Source organism: Castor canadensis, chromosome 13 (genome assembly GCF_047511655.1).
Source record: "Castor canadensis chromosome 13, mCasCan1.hap1v2, whole genome shotgun sequence".
In the NCBI taxonomy this organism is placed as follows: domain Eukaryota; kingdom Metazoa; phylum Chordata; class Mammalia; order Rodentia; family Castoridae; genus Castor; species Castor canadensis.
In genome coordinates, this window is record NC_133398.1 from 5,329,207 (window position 1) to 5,347,771 (window position 18,565).

General features: G+C 46.4%; 1 pseudogene; it reads left to right on the forward strand.

The window, feature by feature from the left end:
- The first annotated feature begins 4,653 nt into the window (after window positions 1-4,653).
- LOC109691893 (RNA guanine-N7 methyltransferase-activating subunit-like protein) lies at window positions 4,654-5,071 on the forward strand (annotated as a pseudogene).
- Window positions 5,072-18,565: the final 13,494 nt, after the last annotated feature.

The following is an 18,565-nucleotide window of genomic DNA, read 5'->3' on the forward strand; positions in this document are numbered from 1 at the left end:
AAAATAGGACTGGTGGAGTGGCTCAAGGTGAAGTCCCTGAGTTCAAGCCCCAGCACTGCAAAAGCAAACAAACAAATAAATAAATAAAATTGTGTGCAGGGTCTGGTGCCTCACACCTGTAATGCCAGCTACTTGGTGGCAGAGACAGAGGAAATTGAGGTTCGAGGCCAGCCTAGACAATAGTTCACGAGACCCCATCTCTAAAATAATCAGAGTAAAATGGGCTGGAGGTGTGGCTCAAGCAGCATAGTGCCTGCTTTGCAAGTGCTAAGCCCTAAGTTCAAATCCCAGTCTCACCCCCAAAAAAAAGCACACTGCTGCAAAGTTCTTCCATTACACACAATAGTATGTAAAAGCAAACTAATTAAATAAGTACATTGCAAGCCCTAGTGTAAGCACTAAAATTTTTAAAGATGCATAAATAATAACTTAGTATAGGAGATAAATGGCACTGTAAAAAATCTCATTTAACCCAAGAAGAAGCAGAAAAAGAGGGAAAAATCTAACAAAGTACAAACAGACCAAAAAATCCAAAACCAACCAGGACTAGGGTGGGGTAAGTGAGGTCCATAGATGCAAAATAAAGGAACACTGATTTTTGGGGTCACGTGAGTGCAGGATTCAGCCCTTGCTTGAGCCGAGAGTATGTGCCCTTAGAACATTTGCACCCTAGAGGCCCAGCTTGTCTCACCCCGGTCTTAGAGAACATCTATCCAGAGCGTCATCTTAAGAATCATATTAAGCTGGGCACCTGTGGCTCACACCTGTAATCCTAGCTACTCAGGAGGATCACGGTTTGAAGCCAGCTCCAGCAAATAGTTCTCGAGACCCTATCTAGAAAAACTCCATCACACACACAAAAAAAGGGCTGGTGGAGTGCCTCAAGGTGTAGGCTCTGAGTTCAAACCCCACTACCACAAAAAAAAAAAAAGACTCAGTGAACTGGAGGTGTGGCTCAAAAGGTACAGAGCCTGCTTTGCAAACATGGAGCCCTGAGCTCGCACCTCAGGTCCCCTCCCCCCAAAAAGACTCAGTTGTTAGCATTGAACATTATTTGCTCTGTCACTCAGTGCTCTCTCTTCACACATGTACACACATATGTACTACAATTTTTGTCAGAATATTTGAGAGTAAATTGTGCACAATGGTATCTTATTACCAAACACCTTGGTGGACTATTTCTTAAAAATCAGGACATTTTCTTATATAACAGCAGTTATCAAATTCAGTAAACTTAGACCGACCCATTTACTTTTTCTTCCTTTTTTAAAAAATGTTTTTGGTGGCACTGGGTTTTGAACTCAGGACCTCATGCTCGCTAAGCAGGTGCTGTACCACTTGAGCTGCTCCACCAGCCCTTTTTTTTGTGATGGGTTTTTTTGAGATATTGTTGTGGGAATCTCAAGCCGAGTTACAGAACACTGAGGCAGTTTAGCAGGAAGCAACGTTTTATTGTGCTGGCACAGACCCAGCCCACTCATGTCCAAAGGCTGAGCCACGAGAACAAAGGGGTCTCACCGGATATACCCTTGCAAGCAGGTTACAGAAGCAAAAAGCAAGGTCTAATCTGTATATGGTTATATTCAATTCTATAGGCTACTTCACCCTAATGCTATGTGACTTTCCCCCTCCCCAGTGCTACCTGACCGTCTCCATGTTCAGATCCCTCAGGTTTTATCGCTCTGCTATGCCATCCCTACTCCCTGCCACGTTATCAGAACTCAGGCCTAGTCTGTTTTCTGATCCTCCTCCCTGCTACAATATTCCCTCCTTTGATGCTCAGACCCACTCAGGGTCAAAGAGCATCATCTTGACCTAGGGGTTTGTATTTCCGTAGTATCATTACATGTACAGCCATTTTCCTTTCTATAATGGCCTCCACAATAGTCCTGATTAACCGCAGCACCAGGGGAACCAGGCAGGGCAGCATTAAGCATGCTCCCAGGACAAGGCCCGTTGCCCCTATCAGGGTTCTGAACCCACCTAAGGCAGAGAACCACCCTCCAAACAGGTCCTTGGGATCCCATCCCATCCTCTCCACGTCTGCACGGGGACATGGGTAAGCTTCCTCATTCTGTCTGTGGTTTCTTCTATGACCTTTCCTTCATCATCAATCTGTAAGCAGCAGTTGCTCAGGTTACATTTTCCACAAACTCCTCCCTCAGAAGCCAGCAAATAGTCTAAAGCCAGGCGGTTCTGATGGATGGCGTTGCACATCTTAGTGCTTTGGCAGCAAATCCAGAGCTCTTGCAGTTTCATTAGTTATAATTTTAACAACAGCCTGCAGCCTGATGATGTGGTTGAGCATATATGTACATAGGGGTGCGATAGCCTCAGGACCCGTCTTCTGCCCGAGTGGCAGGACCATAGTACTGGGTGAATCGCTCAGGAGGCCACGCATCATCTTGCCAGTTGCCTATTCGTAAGGCACCCCGTTTTTGTCTACTTAATCTTTCTTCAGATATGGGGACTCCCAGTTTTTCACCTTGTCTGAGGGGAAGCAAGAAAAAGGATGGTCTGATTGAGCCTCGAACGCAAGACCCAAACCAGCTGCTAGGCAGCACCGTATAAACTTGCATCCCACAGATCCAATACAGCCCCCCTGGGTGCCCGCCAGTCTGTGTTTGCAGTAAGATTGTCCAAACATTTCCTGAAATGAGGGAAGCTGGCCAGTGGGTGGGGCTGGGGTTCTGTGTGGTTTGGAGCTCCCCACCATTGGGTCTCTTGGGCGGTGTCATTGCAAAACTTCTGTCCTAAATAAGTTAAAGCCCCCACCGAGGCGGAGAATTGGCCTTCTGGGTGGGAGATACAGTAAGTCCCGATGATGGACGTCTTTAGGAGCCAGACACCTTTCCTGTGTTTTGGGAAGGCAGTCTCATTAAAAGTCTCCTGGGGATGCAGCTCCCTTGCTTCCCAAGGCCAATGGTCTCCCATGTTGGTCCCCCCCAAACATAGCACGAAGTGGCATTCAGTGTCTGGGTTACAGACTCAGCCAGTGAGAGGAACAAGTTTTTGGCCTTGGCAGAGATGGGAAAGTCACTCCTCATCTCCTCATAAAAGGAGTGAAAAACTTGGTGTGAGGAACTCTCATGGGTAACGGTTACTAATTTGAGGTGCATCCGAGTCCCAGGGTCGAGGCTCTTTCCATCTGTCCTTATGCTAATTTTACGTCCCCGTGTCCAACCGGATGGCTGAAGTACAGTGAAGTTTACAGGGTTCCAGGTGCCAGGGGTGCAGTCAGGGGCAGCTGTCCCTTCGTGAAGGAGGGCTGCCCGCTTAAGCCCTCTGCCATGTGGCCCAGGAGACACAACCCCAGTAAGGGCAATAATAAGAACCCACGTCATCACAGGGCCAGGAGTTGTCTCCCCGCACATACACTTACCATGTGACGTGCAGGCTCTTTCTCAAGTCACGCCTCCACGCCCACAGCCTGGACCTCCACCCCCACCGTGGTCTATGGCCGCACGTGCATCAAAGCGCTGCCGCTGCTTTCTCAGGGCTAAAAGCCTGGGTGCGGCTGACGAGGTCCCAGGGTTGCGGGTGCTCCTGGTCTCTAACCATTGCTCCCGGGGGCGATAAGCGGGGTTGAAGCAGATCTGCTGCTTACCATGGGCGCGCACGAGATAGATGGTGTGGTTGCGAATGCACGACCCGATGACAGAGCCTGCACAGGAACAGTAAGTATGGAGAAGCACCGTCCCAGTGACAGCACTTCCTGCCTGAGTAGTGTGCATACACAGGGCCCAGGAGGAGGGCTCTGAGACCACGAAGGGAAACCACCTCAGTAACAATAAACGGTCATTATGCATCCTGCCCAAAAGAGGCAGAAGAGAGCTAATAAAAACCTTTCGCCGTGAGTCCAGTTGGCAGGTGTGGTTTCTGCCGAGCTTATGGCGAAGACTCGGGTAAGAACTACAGCAAGGGACACAGACACGGGGTGACAGTGCAGTACAGTGAAGTAACCGGTGTGGAAAACAGTCCGTTTGTGCCTTTGGAGAGTCGACTCCTCAAGCTTCTGCTGTGTGTAGGATGCTCAGCTTCCGCAGGTGACTAGAGCAGGGCTGTCATCTCGCGGTGTGTGGTCCCTGGTTGTTTCCTGGGAAGCGAGGGAGGGCACTCAGGTTTCAGAGGATGATCTACGTGGTGAAGCCGGATCAGGGATGCATTTCCACTTGAGAGAAGCTGGCTTGACCCGACTGTGATGGATCCAAGGAGCAATCTCTGCTACTTTAACTGTAGGGGGGATAGACAAGACAACAACAAAGGGCTCCTCTAATGGGGTTTTACTGGGTGGACATTTCACTTTATTCTTTTACCCAGACAATGTCTTTTTTTAAAATATATCATCAGCATATATGTCCAAGAAAACGTGTTGTTTAAAAAAGTTAAAACCATCATCTCTTAAGTATCAAAGGACATGTTTAGAGCCATTAAACATAGTCATTTTGTCTCTACTTAAGTAGAAGACCTTGTCTAAAAAATGAGTGTGTGGAGGAATGCATTCTGTTACCTTGGAGAGCCGAAGTGGGCTGGAGATTCCGAGTGGGGGAGGACAGAGATCACTTCTCCTGCGTGTCTGGCTGTCTGCGTTGGCCTGAGCCTGGTAGACACAGTCCTTGTCAGAAACAATTAAAAACTGTACAGAATTTCAGGATGACTGACACTTCTAAAGCTGTTCCCAATTTTGAAGAGATGTTTGCAAGCAGAGTCACAGAAGATGACAGAGTACCAGGAATACTTGAAACACCCTCTGAGTCCCCTTGTATTGTTGAGGAATGGAATAGCAGAGCTGACGGGAACCAAAGGAATAGAGGCAATCGGTTGCAAGATCACAGACAGTTTAGAGGTAGGGATGGCAGAAGGGGATGGCCAAGTGGCAATCGATCAAGTCAGTGTCATGGACGACCCTGGGGTGACAGTTACCCACATACAGACGAGAGCCTTACCGTCCACAGCAATAGGGCAGCATGGCTACGGCCAGCGCCTCCCTGTGGCTTCTACTGACGGAGGCGTCGGCAGCTTTAGCAGAGCTGCTCACCTCGTTAACATGAAGGATTTGTGTGTCTTTTAATGGTTGTCATTTTCCATCCTTTTCTGAAGACTGGACTATTAATTTTTTGGAACTTGAGACTTTAAAAAAACATTAGAGAGGTACGGTGGCTGCTGGGAATAAATACTACCCTCCCCAAAGAAAAGTGGATAATACTCTTGATTTCTAACTCAGATTCTTTTTTGTTTCATGATTTAGTAGTGCTTTAAGTATGGTATATTTTCTTTGTTTGACCTCCAGGAGTTCTGTCTTTAACACAGAAATAAAAACTTTAAAATTGAAAAAAAAATAGCCACACGTATATAAGAACCATTTCCTCAATCCTCTCGGCCTTGGTTGTTTTTGAGAGCTCTGGCACGAGTGACTCCATTGGAACTTTGGTGGCATTCCCCCCTTGTCTGCAAGCTGCTTGTGTCTGAGCAGTCTCCTCTGAAGATCTGTCTCCCATCTAAGTACCAACCAGGCCTGACCCTTTTTAGCTTCTGAGACCAAGATGAGATAGGGCGTGTTCAGGGAGGTATGGCCATAGACTGAAGATCTTTCTCGATTGGTCACTTTTTTTCTTCATCGTGAGGATTTGCTGTTTCCTGGATTTTGTTGGTTGGTTGGTTTTGGTTCCACATTGTGGGGGAAGTAACAAGCAGATCAGGTGGGAGGCAGTGCCAAATAGACCCTTTGGGCCAAATTTAAGCAACAAAGAGGCTTAGAAGGAGTGGCCCTTAGGCAGTGGGCTTTAGACAAGGACAATACAAAACAAAATCCAACAAAAGCAGCCGTCAAAAATCCAACAAAAGCAGCCATCTAAAAAGCTAACCTGGTTGACACATAAGTACTTATTAGAGTTATTTTCCATGGATTTGATTGTAAATGCCCCAGAAAGATCAGAACTGTAATGACAAAAACTTAAAAGAGCCATGGTTAAAATTTTGATGGACAATTTAGCAACTAACAGAACAGTGTGTCAGTACCATGAACTTTTGTTACCATGTTTATCTAAATTTTGTATTTTAGAAGGCTTGATATACTTGAAAAACATAAATATGTTTAATAAATAGGAACCAACAACAGCATCAGAGCTCTATAGAGGTTATAGATACATATTAGTTTAGTTGTTGCTCTTGAAGTAAAACCTTAGAGTTTCTCATCAGTTGTTGGTGGGGAGGGTGTGTGAGAACAATGTCAGTGATCCCGAGTAGCCCAGTCACAGACACATATAGGGTACTTGACTGCATTAGAGTCACCCAAGACATCAGTTGTTTAACCACAAGGTCATCTAGAAAATTTTACATAAACCAGCACTTAAATGAACTTTTATTTAGTTATGACTCAGTTACCTTAGTAGTCAAAACCCTGACAAAAATCACCAGAGAACACAGGTAAATATTTATGGGGACTAGGTGTGGAATTAGGAAACCTAATGACCAAGAATCATGGCTGAGATGTCGATAAGGGATCACCTCCCAGATTGCTGACATTAACACATGGCTCATGACACACAGCAGGATCCCTCCAACCTGTAGTCAATGGAGCCCCCCTAAAATAACAGGCCCAATCTGGCCATCCCAGGGCAAAAATTCCCTCTGCCTGACACGTGGAAGGAGTAGAACAACATCTCCACTCTGTTGACTCCAATAAAAACTGGAAGTCTTGACCTCCAGTGTAGTGCTCCTTTTTGAGTTTTGTTTTTTTTAATCCTCTCTGGAGGGTGCACTTTTTCTTTTTCTTTTTCTTTTTTTTTTTTTTACTTTCTTTACTTAAGTAAATCTGTCTCAACACGCTTATCAGTGCAGCAGCACTCCCTGTGCTCAGCTGCCTCTTGCCTCTCTGTGTTTTAATAAACTCTTTTGTCTTGACAAATTTGTGGATTAACCTGTAGCACTAAAAACTCCTGACAGTTATCTTAACAAAACAAAATCCATTTTTATACATTTTTTTGTAAATGTTATCAAGAACAATACAATATTTTTAAGATAGCCTTGTTGTTATGAGCTTACAGAATTAAGTTTTAGTTTAACATCAGTACATTAAATTTTGACCTTACAAAACCTTTAATGTAACTGGATTTTAGTCAACTTAATCACTTACATAAGCGTTTATAAGCTCCATCTTTTATGACAACTTACTCTGTATCTTTGTGACAATTTATTTTGTATCTTCTGGAGGAGCTTGTCTTTATCCACTTTTATTTAAAAAGTATTTTTTTAATCTTTTATTTTTAAAAAACCATATCCATAATACCATAATAGTTGTTGGAAATAACCCATAAACCCTTTTAACTTAGAACCTTATATTTATATGAAAAAAACTTTGAATTATTTTTTGTATAAAAAGTTTATAGAAAGCCCATTTGTTAATAGACCCATGTATTATAAGAGAATTAAATCCCAGATTTTATTTATGACAGACTGAAACGGGCTAAGATCATTTTTTAACTACCCAAATTTTAAGATTCCTGCTGCAGGCTGGGGCCCCACTTTTTTTCTTTTCTCTTCTGGGCTGAGCTGGAGTGTTAACCCCTGAATGCCTGCATCCTAGTGAGACCTGATTGAAATAAGTTTGAAAACTGGTTTTCTTAAAAGTAGCAGTAGAATACAGTAACATTTTTTGTATTGACTCTATAAGAACTGTCCTCAAGATGTTTACATATTCATGTGTTAAAAAGCCTAAGTAGTTTATAACAGAGATCTTTAAAACAAACACCCTGGGTTTTTGGTTTTTTTGCTACTTTGAGCATCTCATTAACTTTATAACAGCAGTTTAAAAACCATTTTGAAGATGCTTACACACACAGTTTTATAAATTAAACATGCCAGAAAAAATGTCAACTTAAGCACACATAAGATCAGCTGGAATTCCAGGAGCAAGTTAAATTTTGCCCAATGTTGTAAACCAATTGACACACACAAAATTAGAGTGCACTCTCAAAAAAAGAAAAAAACTTTTAAATTATACCCAGAGGGATATCCAGTGGAATGGTGGATGTTGCATCTGTTTTCTTGGGAGTCTCCCTCTTTGGAACTGAATTTTTTGTTATCCATCCCTTAACCTCAGCTGTGGCTATTTCCCAGGAAAAACTCAACCTCCCTAGTTCCTGGAAGTGTCTCACACACTTTTGCCCTACTTCTTAATCCTGAGAGACCCAGTTTTATCCCACATAGGGTTACTGAGGGGTCCCTGGGAGGTGATCAGTCTCCCCTTCTGCCTCCTGAGGCAGGCCTGAATTCAAATCTGGGTTCTTACCAGTCTGATGAGCAGTGCTGCCCTCCCCTCACTGGTTCCTGCCTCTCACTGGGTTCTGTTGTGCGTCCAAGGCCTTCACCCTGACTCACCAGAAGGATGAATCACCCTCCAGATGAAGCTGTGCATTGGTGCCTGGTGGGATCTTCTCCCAGTGGTCTGGGAGATGCACCCCAGCGACAAGGGAGGTGATAAATCACTGTCTCTACAATCCTAGATGATCCCCCAAGAAATCTGGGAATCTCAAGCTGAGATATGGGACACTGAGGCAGTTTAGCAGGAAGCAATGCTTTATTGTGCCAGCACAGACTCAATAGACTTGTGTCCAAAGGCTGAGCCCCGAGAACAACAGGATCTTACCTTATATACCCTTGCAAGCAGGTTGCAGAAGCAAAATGCAAGGTCTAATCCATATATGGTTATATTTAATTTTATTGGCTACTTTACCCTAGTTCTGTTCTAACTTTCCCTTTCCCCAGTGCTATGTGACCCTCTCCACATTCAAATCCCTCAGGTTTTATCTCTCTGCTACACCATCCCTACCTCCCTGCCACATTATCAGAACTCAGGCCTTGTCTGTTTTCTTCTGCTCCTCCTCCCTGCTACAATAGGGTCTTGCCAACTATTTCTATGGAGCTGGCTTTGAACTGAGATCTTCCTGACCTCTGCTTCCTGAGTAGCTACGATTACAGGCATGAGCCACCAAGCACCTGGCTCAGAACACTTTACAGGCTTATTTTTTTTTCCTTTTTCTTTTATTATTCATATGTGCATACAAGGCTTGGTTCATTTCTCCCCCCTGCCCCCACCCCCTCCCTTACCACCCACTCCGCCCTCTCCCTCTCCCCCCCACCCCAATACCCAGCAGAAACTATTTTGCCCTTATTTCTAATTTTGTTGGAGAGACAGTATAAGCAATAATAGGAAGGAACAAGGGTTTTTGCTGGTTGAGATAAGGATAGCTATACAGGGCATTGACTCACATTGATTTCCTGTGCGTGTGTGTTACCTTCTAGGTTAATTCTTTTTAAACTAACCTTTTCTCTAGTTCCTGGTCCCCTTCTCCTATTGGCCTCAGTTGCTTTTAAGGTATCTGCTTTAGTTTCTCTGCATTGAGGGCAACAAATGCTAGCTAATTTTTTAGGTGTCTTACCTATCCTCATCCCTCCCTTGTGTGCTAAAGCTTTTATCATGTGCTCAAAGTCCAATCCCCTTGTTGTGTTTGCCCTTGATCTAATGTCCACATATGAGGGAGAACATACGATTTTTGGTCTTTTGGGCCAGGCTAACCTCACTCAGAATGATGTTCTCCAATTCCATCCATTTACCAGCGAATGATAACATTTCATTCTTCTTCATGGCTGCATAAAATTCCATTGTGTATAGATACCACATTTTCTTAATCCATTCGTCAGTGCTGGGGCATCTTGGCTGTTTCCAAGATAGCATAACTTGGCTATTGTGAATAGTGCCGCAATAAACATGATGTGCAGGTGCCTCTGGAGTAACAGTCTTTTGGGTATATCCCCAAGAGTGGTATTGCTGGATCAAATGGTAGATCGATGTCTAGCTTTTTAAGTTACAGGCTTATTTTTTAAATCTTTTTCAGATGGTGTCATTTTGCCTCTCAGTGGTGATTTTGCCCACCAGCTGCACTGTCGACTCTTCCACAGGGGGCAATGTTCCCCATCTTTGCTTTGGCATTGGCTCCGAGTTCCTCTCCAGCAGGAGCCAGGTGGTTTTGCACCTGTCTCTGCACTGCTGGTTGTGGACCGTTTTTTTATGTTAGCATCTCAGCTCAGGGTTCTGTGCCATGTAGGTGGCCCACGTGCACTGCAGGCCCATGGTTCATGTCCTTAGGATGACTTCCTCTCTACCCATCGCTCAGATGGAGAACAGCGAAGGAGACATCCTCTGAGACGTTTAAAAACTGCAAACTTTTTGAATGGGTTGAGAGACAGAAAATTGGAGAGGACGTTGGCAAAAGAAAGTCCCAAGATTGTCCCCGAGGTTTGGGTGGCCTACACATCTCCGTGCTTAAAACTAATAACAAGACCCATCTTGGCCGTGTTTGGAGTAACACCTGGGACCCGTTGTTTCTAATAATTGGGATTGCAGATGATACTGTTGGGGAAAACTCGAACAGAAACACAGGACTCTGAGGAAAGGAAGAAACACTTTATTGTGCTGGCACAGACTTAGCAGACGCGTGTCCAAAGGCTGAGCCCCAAGAACAAAGGGGTCCTGCCTTACACACCCTTGCAAGCAAGTTACAGAGGCAATAAAATAAAATAAAATAAAAAAGGTTTAACCCACATATGGTTATATGCAGTTATACTTCATCCTAGTGCTAAGTGTCCCTTAGCCCTAGTGCTAGGCTACGTGACTTTCTTCACGTTTTATCTCCCTGCTCTGCCATCCCCTCCCCCCTGCTACTTTATCAGAACACAGCCTGTCTGGCCCTCCTCCCTGCTCCATCATTCCTCACTTTGATGCTGGGCCCACCTAGGGTCAAAGAGCATCATCTTGATCTAGGGCTTTGTATTTCCATAGCATCATTACGTGGGAGGCCGTTTTTCTTTCAACTGTAACCTCGATGAGGCTGGAGACGGACCTTACAACTGGAGGGGCCAGGTGGACAGAACCAGGCAAGCACCTAAAATCAAAAGCAAACACTAATGAGGGTTTTGAATCCCCCAAAAGTTGAAAACCATCCTCCAAATAATTCTGCAGGGTTCCAACCTTCCTAAATCTGGACTGGGACGTGGGCGATTTTCCTCATTCGGTCTGTGACTTCCTCTATGACCTTTCTTTCATCATCAATCTGTAAGCAGCAGTTGCTCAGGTTACATTTTCCACAAACTCCTCCTCAGAAGCAACCCAAATAGTCTAAGGCCAAGCGATTCTGATGGATGGCACTGCACATTTTAGTGCTTTGCTTAGCAAATAAATTGAGGGCTCTTGAGGCCTCATTAGTTATAATTCAACAACAGCCTGTAACCTGATGATACGATTTAGTGCATAGATGTGAGTGCGGTACCCCCAAGTCCCATCCTGTGCCCAAGTGGCTGGGCCATAATAATGGATCCTACATTCAGGGGGCCATTCATCATCCTTCCAGTTGCCAATTCGTAAGGCACGCTGTTTTCTTTGGGCTCCCCAGCTTTTGTATGCTGGAGCCTCTAAGAGTTCCCCTCTGGCAAGTGTGAGCAGAAAGAAGGATGGATGGATTGACCCCAACACATAAGATCCTGACCAGTTTGGGGAAAGTACAGCATAGGCTGTTTTCCCATATATCCAGTATAGTCCACCTGGGGCTCGCCATTTGATGTCTGTGTTGACTTTGTTCCAGGCCTGTTGGAGATGAGAGAAATTGGACAAGGGATGGGGATTTGGTTCAGTATGGTTTGGGGATCCCCACCACTGGGTTTTCCAGGTGGTTACATTATAGAATCTTTGGCCCAGGCATGTCAGGCTTCCAAGAGAAGTCGTAAATTGCCTCCCTATAGGGCAAGACAGTTGTTTCTGATAATTGAGGTTTTGAGAAGCCAAACCCCAGTGGCCGGCTGGGGTATCTTATCTCATTGTAGGGCTCATGGGGATCCAACTCTCTAGCCTCCCAGGGCCATTCATCCCCCATATTAGTTCCCCCGCATACACAGCAGGAAGTGATTTTTAAAGATTGAGCTACAGTTTCTGTTAGTTCTAGAAATAGATTTCTGGTAGTAGTGGAGGTGGGGGGTACACAGTTCTTTCCATTTCTGCATAGAAGGAGTGAAAAACCTGGTGGGACAAGGCTTTATGGGAGATTGTAATTCTTTTAAAGTACAATATAGTCCCTGGGTTTTTGCCACGCCCATAGATATATATGGTAATCTGCCGGTCATTTTTCCACTTAGGGTCTTCTGGATCAAGGATGGTAAAATTAACAGGATTACAGGCCCCTAAGTGACACCCTGAGGTAGTGACACCCTTTTAAAGGAGTGCTGTCTTATCTTTACTTTGCCAAGTGGCCCAGGAGACACATTTCCAGCTGGGGCAGGGTAGGGGACATTCATAAGTCTCAGTTATTTCACACTTATACTTACTGAACCTGTACTCCTGTTCCCAAGATAGGCCTCCACACGGACTGTGATAGCTGGCTCCCACTACTGCTCTCTTACTGCATACAGGTGAGGTGACTTGTCATGCTCCAGGGCCCCACACACATAAACTGAATTGACACCAGCTGTTTTGAATTGGTGATGTGGACCCCTTGAATTATGTGACCTTTCTTGTTGCGGCTCCTGACTTCTAGCCATCCATCGTTTGGGGAGTACCATGGATCAAAACAAGAATATAGGCCGTCTTGCAGGCAAACAGAATAGGGAGTTTGTTATGCCTGCAGGAGTTTTAGACTGTTCCTTGGCAGGAGAAATGAGTGTGATAAAGCAGGGTCCAAGTAACCCCCTGACCCAACTGAGTTATGAAATACATGGGTCCCAAGAGGAGGGCTCTGGGACCACGAAGGGAAACCACCTCAGTAACAATAAACGGTCATTATGCATCCTGCCCAAAAGAGGCAGAAGAGAGCTAATAAAAACCTTTCGCCGTGAGTCCAGTTGGCAGGTGTGGTTTCTGCCGAGCTTATGGTGAAGACTCGGGTAAGAACTACAGCAAGGGATACAGACAAGGGGTGACAGTATAACTGACATAGAAAACCTTTCATCTATCCCATTGGACAGTTGATTGCTCCCACTTCTGCCATGCATAGACTAGTCAGCTTCCAGAGTGACTAGAGCAGGGTGTCGTCTTCTTGTTCATGGTCCCCTGTTGTTTCCCGGGAAGTGAAGTCCTGCCGAGGAAGGGCACTGACGTTCTGGAGGGTGATCTTGCATGGTGAAGCAGAATCGGGGATGCACTCAGCTGTAGTGGATCCAAAGAGCAATCTCTGCTACTTTGACTGCAGTAGGGGTAGAAAAAATAACAACAAAAGGGCTTCCCCAGTGAGTCTTTAATGGCTGGGCATTCCATTTCTTCACCCAGATGGTATCCCCCCGCCCGTAAGGGTGTGTGGGAGTTGTCAGGCTGACAGGAAGTCTCTCCCAGACCCAGCCATTGATCTTTGAGGGCCTGCATCTGCTGCCTCAAGGTGAGGTCACCTGTTTCCTTAAGGTTCCCCTCTTAGGCCCTTGATTAAGGGGGATGGGCGTCCATAAAGTACTTCAAAGGGTGAGAGCCCTGTCCACGAAGGTGGCTTCATGGAGCCACCTAATCCTCAGTAATGGCATGGGCAGTAATTGATCCCACTGCAGATGGGCCTCCTGGCACAGTTTTCCTAACTGTGATTTTGGGGTTCCACCCATACGCTCCACTGCTCCTGTACTCTGGGGGCAGTAGGCCATATGCAACTTTCAGGTGATTCCTAAGCCCTTAGCCATTAGCTGTACCACCTCTGTCACAGAGGCTGGCCCATTATCTTATCCAACAGACACAGGTGTTTCAAACTGAGGGATGGTTTCCTTTAACAGACACCTGGCCACCTCCAGGGCCTTTTCAGTCCGTGTGGGGAAGGCTCCCTCCCATCCTGAGAAGGTACAGACAACACCAACAGATATTTGCATCCTTGAGCTCATGGCATTTTAGTGAAGTCCACGATCAAGTTTTCAAGAGGAATTCCACCAACACTCTGCACCTGGGGAGGCATTCTTGGCCCTTGCCTGGGGTTGTTTTTGGCACATAGGCTACATCTCTCACATACTGTCTTAGTTATGCTGGAGAGCCTGGGGACATAAAAATACTTGGCCAGGGTGGTTTCAAGGGCTGTTCTCCCTGAATGAGTTCCTTTGTGGGACTGCTTGGCAAATGTAGGGGCCAGTGACTCAGGTATGGCAATGAGGCCATCAGTAAACTTCACCATCCTTTTGGTAGAAAATTTCCCTCCTTAGTCTTAAACCAAGCCTGTTCTTGTGTGTACCGTGCATCCCATTCAGCTAAGGGGCATGGGAACAAGGCAGCTGTCAGAACAGTTGGGGCTGGTCCCCTCATGGGGGCCATTTGTTTGGCCTTTTTGTCAGCTTTCTGGTTTCCCCAGGCAATTGTTGCATCTCCCTTCTGGTGCCCTTGACAGTGTACACCTGCCATCCATTTAAGGGTGCACACAGCATCTAGCAGTTCAAGGATTTCCTGCTCATACTCGATACTTTTTCCTCCTGAGTTAATGAGTCCTCTCTCTTTATATAAGGCCCCACGGACATGAATGGTTATGAAAGCATATTTAGAGTCAGTGTAAAAAGAATTAACCTAGAAGGTAACACACACGCACAGGAAATTAATGTGAGTCAACTCCCTGTATAGCTATCCTTATCTCAACCAGCAAAAACCCTTGTTCCTTCCTATTATTGCTTATACTCTCTCTACAACAAAATTAGAGATAAGGGCAAAATAGTTTCTGCTGGGTATTGAGGGGGTGGGGGGGAGAGTGAGGGGGTGGAGTGGGTGGTAAGGTAGGGGGTGGGGGTAGGGGGGAGAAATGACCCAAGCCTTGTATGCACATATGAATAATAAAACAATAAAAAAAATAGAGTCAGTGTATGAGTTTACTCATACTCCTGCAGGAGCTGGCGCGCCTGCATGAGGGCGACAAGCTTAGCCTTTTGTGCAGAAGTTCCAGCTGGCAGCGGGCGAGCCTCAATGACCTAGTCCAAAGTCACCACCTCATACCCAGCAAAGTGTGTGCCTTCCTAGACAAAACTGCTGCCATCTGTGAAATATTCAATGTCTGGATTGTCAATAGGCTGATTGGTTAGATCTGGCCAGGTCAAGAAAACCTCATCTATATACTCTAAGCAGTCATGCTCCTGGGGAGCCCAAGTCAATTGGCCATAGAGTGGCCAGGTTTGGAGTCTTAACAACCTCTAGCCGGATGCACAGGTTTTCACACAGCATATGCTGGTATTTGACCATCCAAGAGTCAGTCAGCCAATAATTTCCCTTATACTCCATGAGTGTTAGAACGGAGTGGGGAACCCGGAGAGTGAGTTCTTGTCATAGGGTGAGCTTGTCTGCTTCTGTCACCAGGGCAGTTGTGGCTGCCAGAGCATGCAGGCAAAGTGGCCAGCCTCAAGAAACAGCATCAAGTTGTTTTGACAAGTAAGCCACCAGACGGTGCCAGGAGCCCTGTAACTGAGACAGAACCCCAATAGCTGTTCCCTTTCGCTCACGGATGTACAGGAAAAAGGGCTTCATCACATCTGGCAGGCCTAGAGCAGTGCTATTTGTGGGTGCCTTCTTGGTTTCTTTAAAGGCTTTCTCTTGCTTCTTCCCCCATACCAAAGGCCTCCATTCTCCCCCATTTGTGGCTTCATAGAAGGGTTTGGCCAACAGGGAGTGGTTAGGGATCCCAATTTGGCAGAAACCTGCAGCTCCCAAAAACTCTCTCATTTGCCAGTGGGTCTTAGAGTTTGGGAGGGGACATACAGCCTGTTTCTTCTCAGGGCTGAGCCTGTGTTGCCACTGGGACAGGTGAAAGCTGAGGCATTTGACAGCATTTTGGCAAATCTGGAGCTTTTTCCTAGAGACTTTGTATTCTGCCTCCCATAAAAGAGAAAGAAGAAGGTGTGTCCTTTCCATACAGTCCTCCCAAGTTGGTCCAGCCAGCAGGAGGTCATATACGTACTGGAGGCGTGTGCAGCTATGCTGGTCAGCTAAGAAGGCTTTTAGGTCAGATGCCAAGGCTGTTCCGAAAATAGTGGGTTAATTTTTGAAATCTTGTGGCAACCAAGTCCAGGTTAGTTGCCTTTTTTCCCCAGTGTTGGCATTTTCCCATTGGAAAGCAAAAACAGGCTGGCTCTGTGGACCAGGCAGTTGCAGAAGAATGCTTCTTTAAGATCTAAGCAGGTAAAAAACTTTGCCTCACCTGGGATAAGGCCTAAAAGCGTGTATGGATTTAGGACTATAGGGTGCAAAATGACAGTTGCTGAACTTACTGCCCAGAGTCCCTGAACTGGCCTGAAATCTTCAGTCCTGGTTTCTGGACTGGTAATAAGGGGGTGTTCCAGGATGACTGACAAGGTCAGAGGATCCCATATGTTAAGAGTCTGTCAATGTGTTTTTGAATTCTGACCTGTTTCTGCCTGATGGGGGTGACTCCAGCTTTAGTTCCACCACTACTGGGGGCACATTCTGGCCAGATCTGGGGGGTTATCTTCAGCCCATACACCCGAAATCTTGAAGGGAAGCTCAGGAATCTCAAGAGGCCTCCCTCAGGGGCACAGAGCTGCCATTCCTCTTCTGCACAACCATGAGGATTAAAGTCTTAGCCTCAGGTCCTCTCAACTTTAAGGCTTCTGTGCGATCTGAATCAAAAGTTCTCTGCGCCCTCAGTTTACATAACAAGTCCCTGCCCATCAGGCCCACAGGGCAATCAGGGAGATAAATGATTTCATGCCTTACTTCATGACTCCCAAGATTGCCTCATCTAGCCACTAAGAAAGGGGCAGTGGACCTGGTCCCCTGTAGCCCAAATAATAGTTGCATGCTTGTTGGAAAGAGGGCCCACTGGTTGGGTCACAGAAGAATGTTCTGTGCCTGTGTCCACCATGAGATCAACAGGATGGCCCGTATTTTCATTCAGACCACAGGCTCCTGGGCGCCCAGTAGAATGGAGCCTGGTCTGTCTTAGTCCTCCTCATAGCCTTCCAGCCCTGCCAGACCGACATTGTTTCCCTCCCAAGGTCTGGCTGCCCTCCGGGTAGGCTGATATTTTCCTTCAACAACCTGGTCTCTGTCTCTGGTCTGGGGGGCCTTTTTGGAGTCCCTGGCCCACCCATTGGGGGACATTCATTCTTCTAGTGCCCCTCCTGACAACAGTAGGCACATTGATTTTGCCTTAGGTCCTCCCTAGGGTGAGGGTGTCCTGGGGGCATTTGTCACTGTCCTTGGTGATTGCCTTTGCCCCTGCCTGGATTAGCTCGCTGGGGCCCACCTGACTGTCCAGCAAGGGCTGCTGCAAAGAAGTCTACTTTCCTTTTCATCTTCCTGTTAGCCTCAGCTTAACCTCCTGATCTCAATTGACAAAAATCTTTGTCGCACCTCCAGAAGCTGGCTAGTGTTCATTCTAGCAATTCCCTCCAGCTTCTGCAATTTTCGCCTTATGTCCCCCTGGGCCTGGCCAACAAAAGTGGCAATAATCATCCACTGGTTTTCAGTGGCTTCCAGGTCAAAGCGATGAACAAACAGAAGGCCTCACACAAATACTCATAGAACTGGCTGGGACAGTCATATGGCCCTTGGAGGACTTCTGATGTTTTGCTTGTTTGTGGCCTTTTCCCCTCCTTCCTTCATGCCTTCCAATAATGCCAATAATGCCTGCTGATACTGCTCAAGTCACCAGTAATCTCAGCCATTATTGGGGTCCCAATGGGGGTCTTTCTCACGGAAGTGGGCCTGAGCATATGTCAGGGCTTGATCTTCTAACCACTTTAGAGCTGCCAGCGTTACACGGCACCACTCGTCAGTATTGAATAGAGTCAGGAGAAGCTGTTGACGTCTGTCCAGGTGGGTTTGTGAGTCTGGATGATAGACTGCATCAAATCAATCAGAGCCTGAGGCTTTTCTGTTAAGGAGGGGTATGATGCTTCTAGTTGAGGAGGTCTGTGGTGCTAAAGGGTTGATAGACAAATTCCCGTCCTCCTCCTTGTATTTGGCCTTCCTGGTCATAATACATGGGGCTCTGGGCTTCCCTCAGGGGCATCTGCAGGGCAGCAGGAGTCTGAGGAGAGGAGGGGTCCTCACAGAGACTGGTTAGATATAACTAATCAACTGGGGGATGTGGAGTGAGCACTGGTGGACTCGGAGTGGGCATGGGGTCCATAGGACTCAGGGAGTTGAGGCCCCAGAAGCTTCCAAACCAGATTTTACAGGTGTGACTGTCCCTTGAGCTTCCCCATCCAGTGTCAGAGTTGGGGCTGTGGAACTGGGTGCTGGTGGCAGAGGTGGATAAAGTGGCCCATAGGGCAGTGGCATTTCCTCAGGTTCCTCAGCCAGTAGGCTCCTTTGTTTTTTTCTCTACACTTGGAAGGTGCAGTCACCCTAGCTACCGTAATCCTACAGGCCTCTTCCAGACAGAGCCTTAGCCATGTGGGCCGGCTGAGGACAGCATTCTGCCAGCAGTCAATACAGGGAAATTGATCTAAGTACCCAGGCCTTCCTACAATTACCTTATAAACTTCATTAACCACAGTTATATCTAATGACCGTTCTGAGGACCACCCTACACCAACAGCAGGCCAATCTACT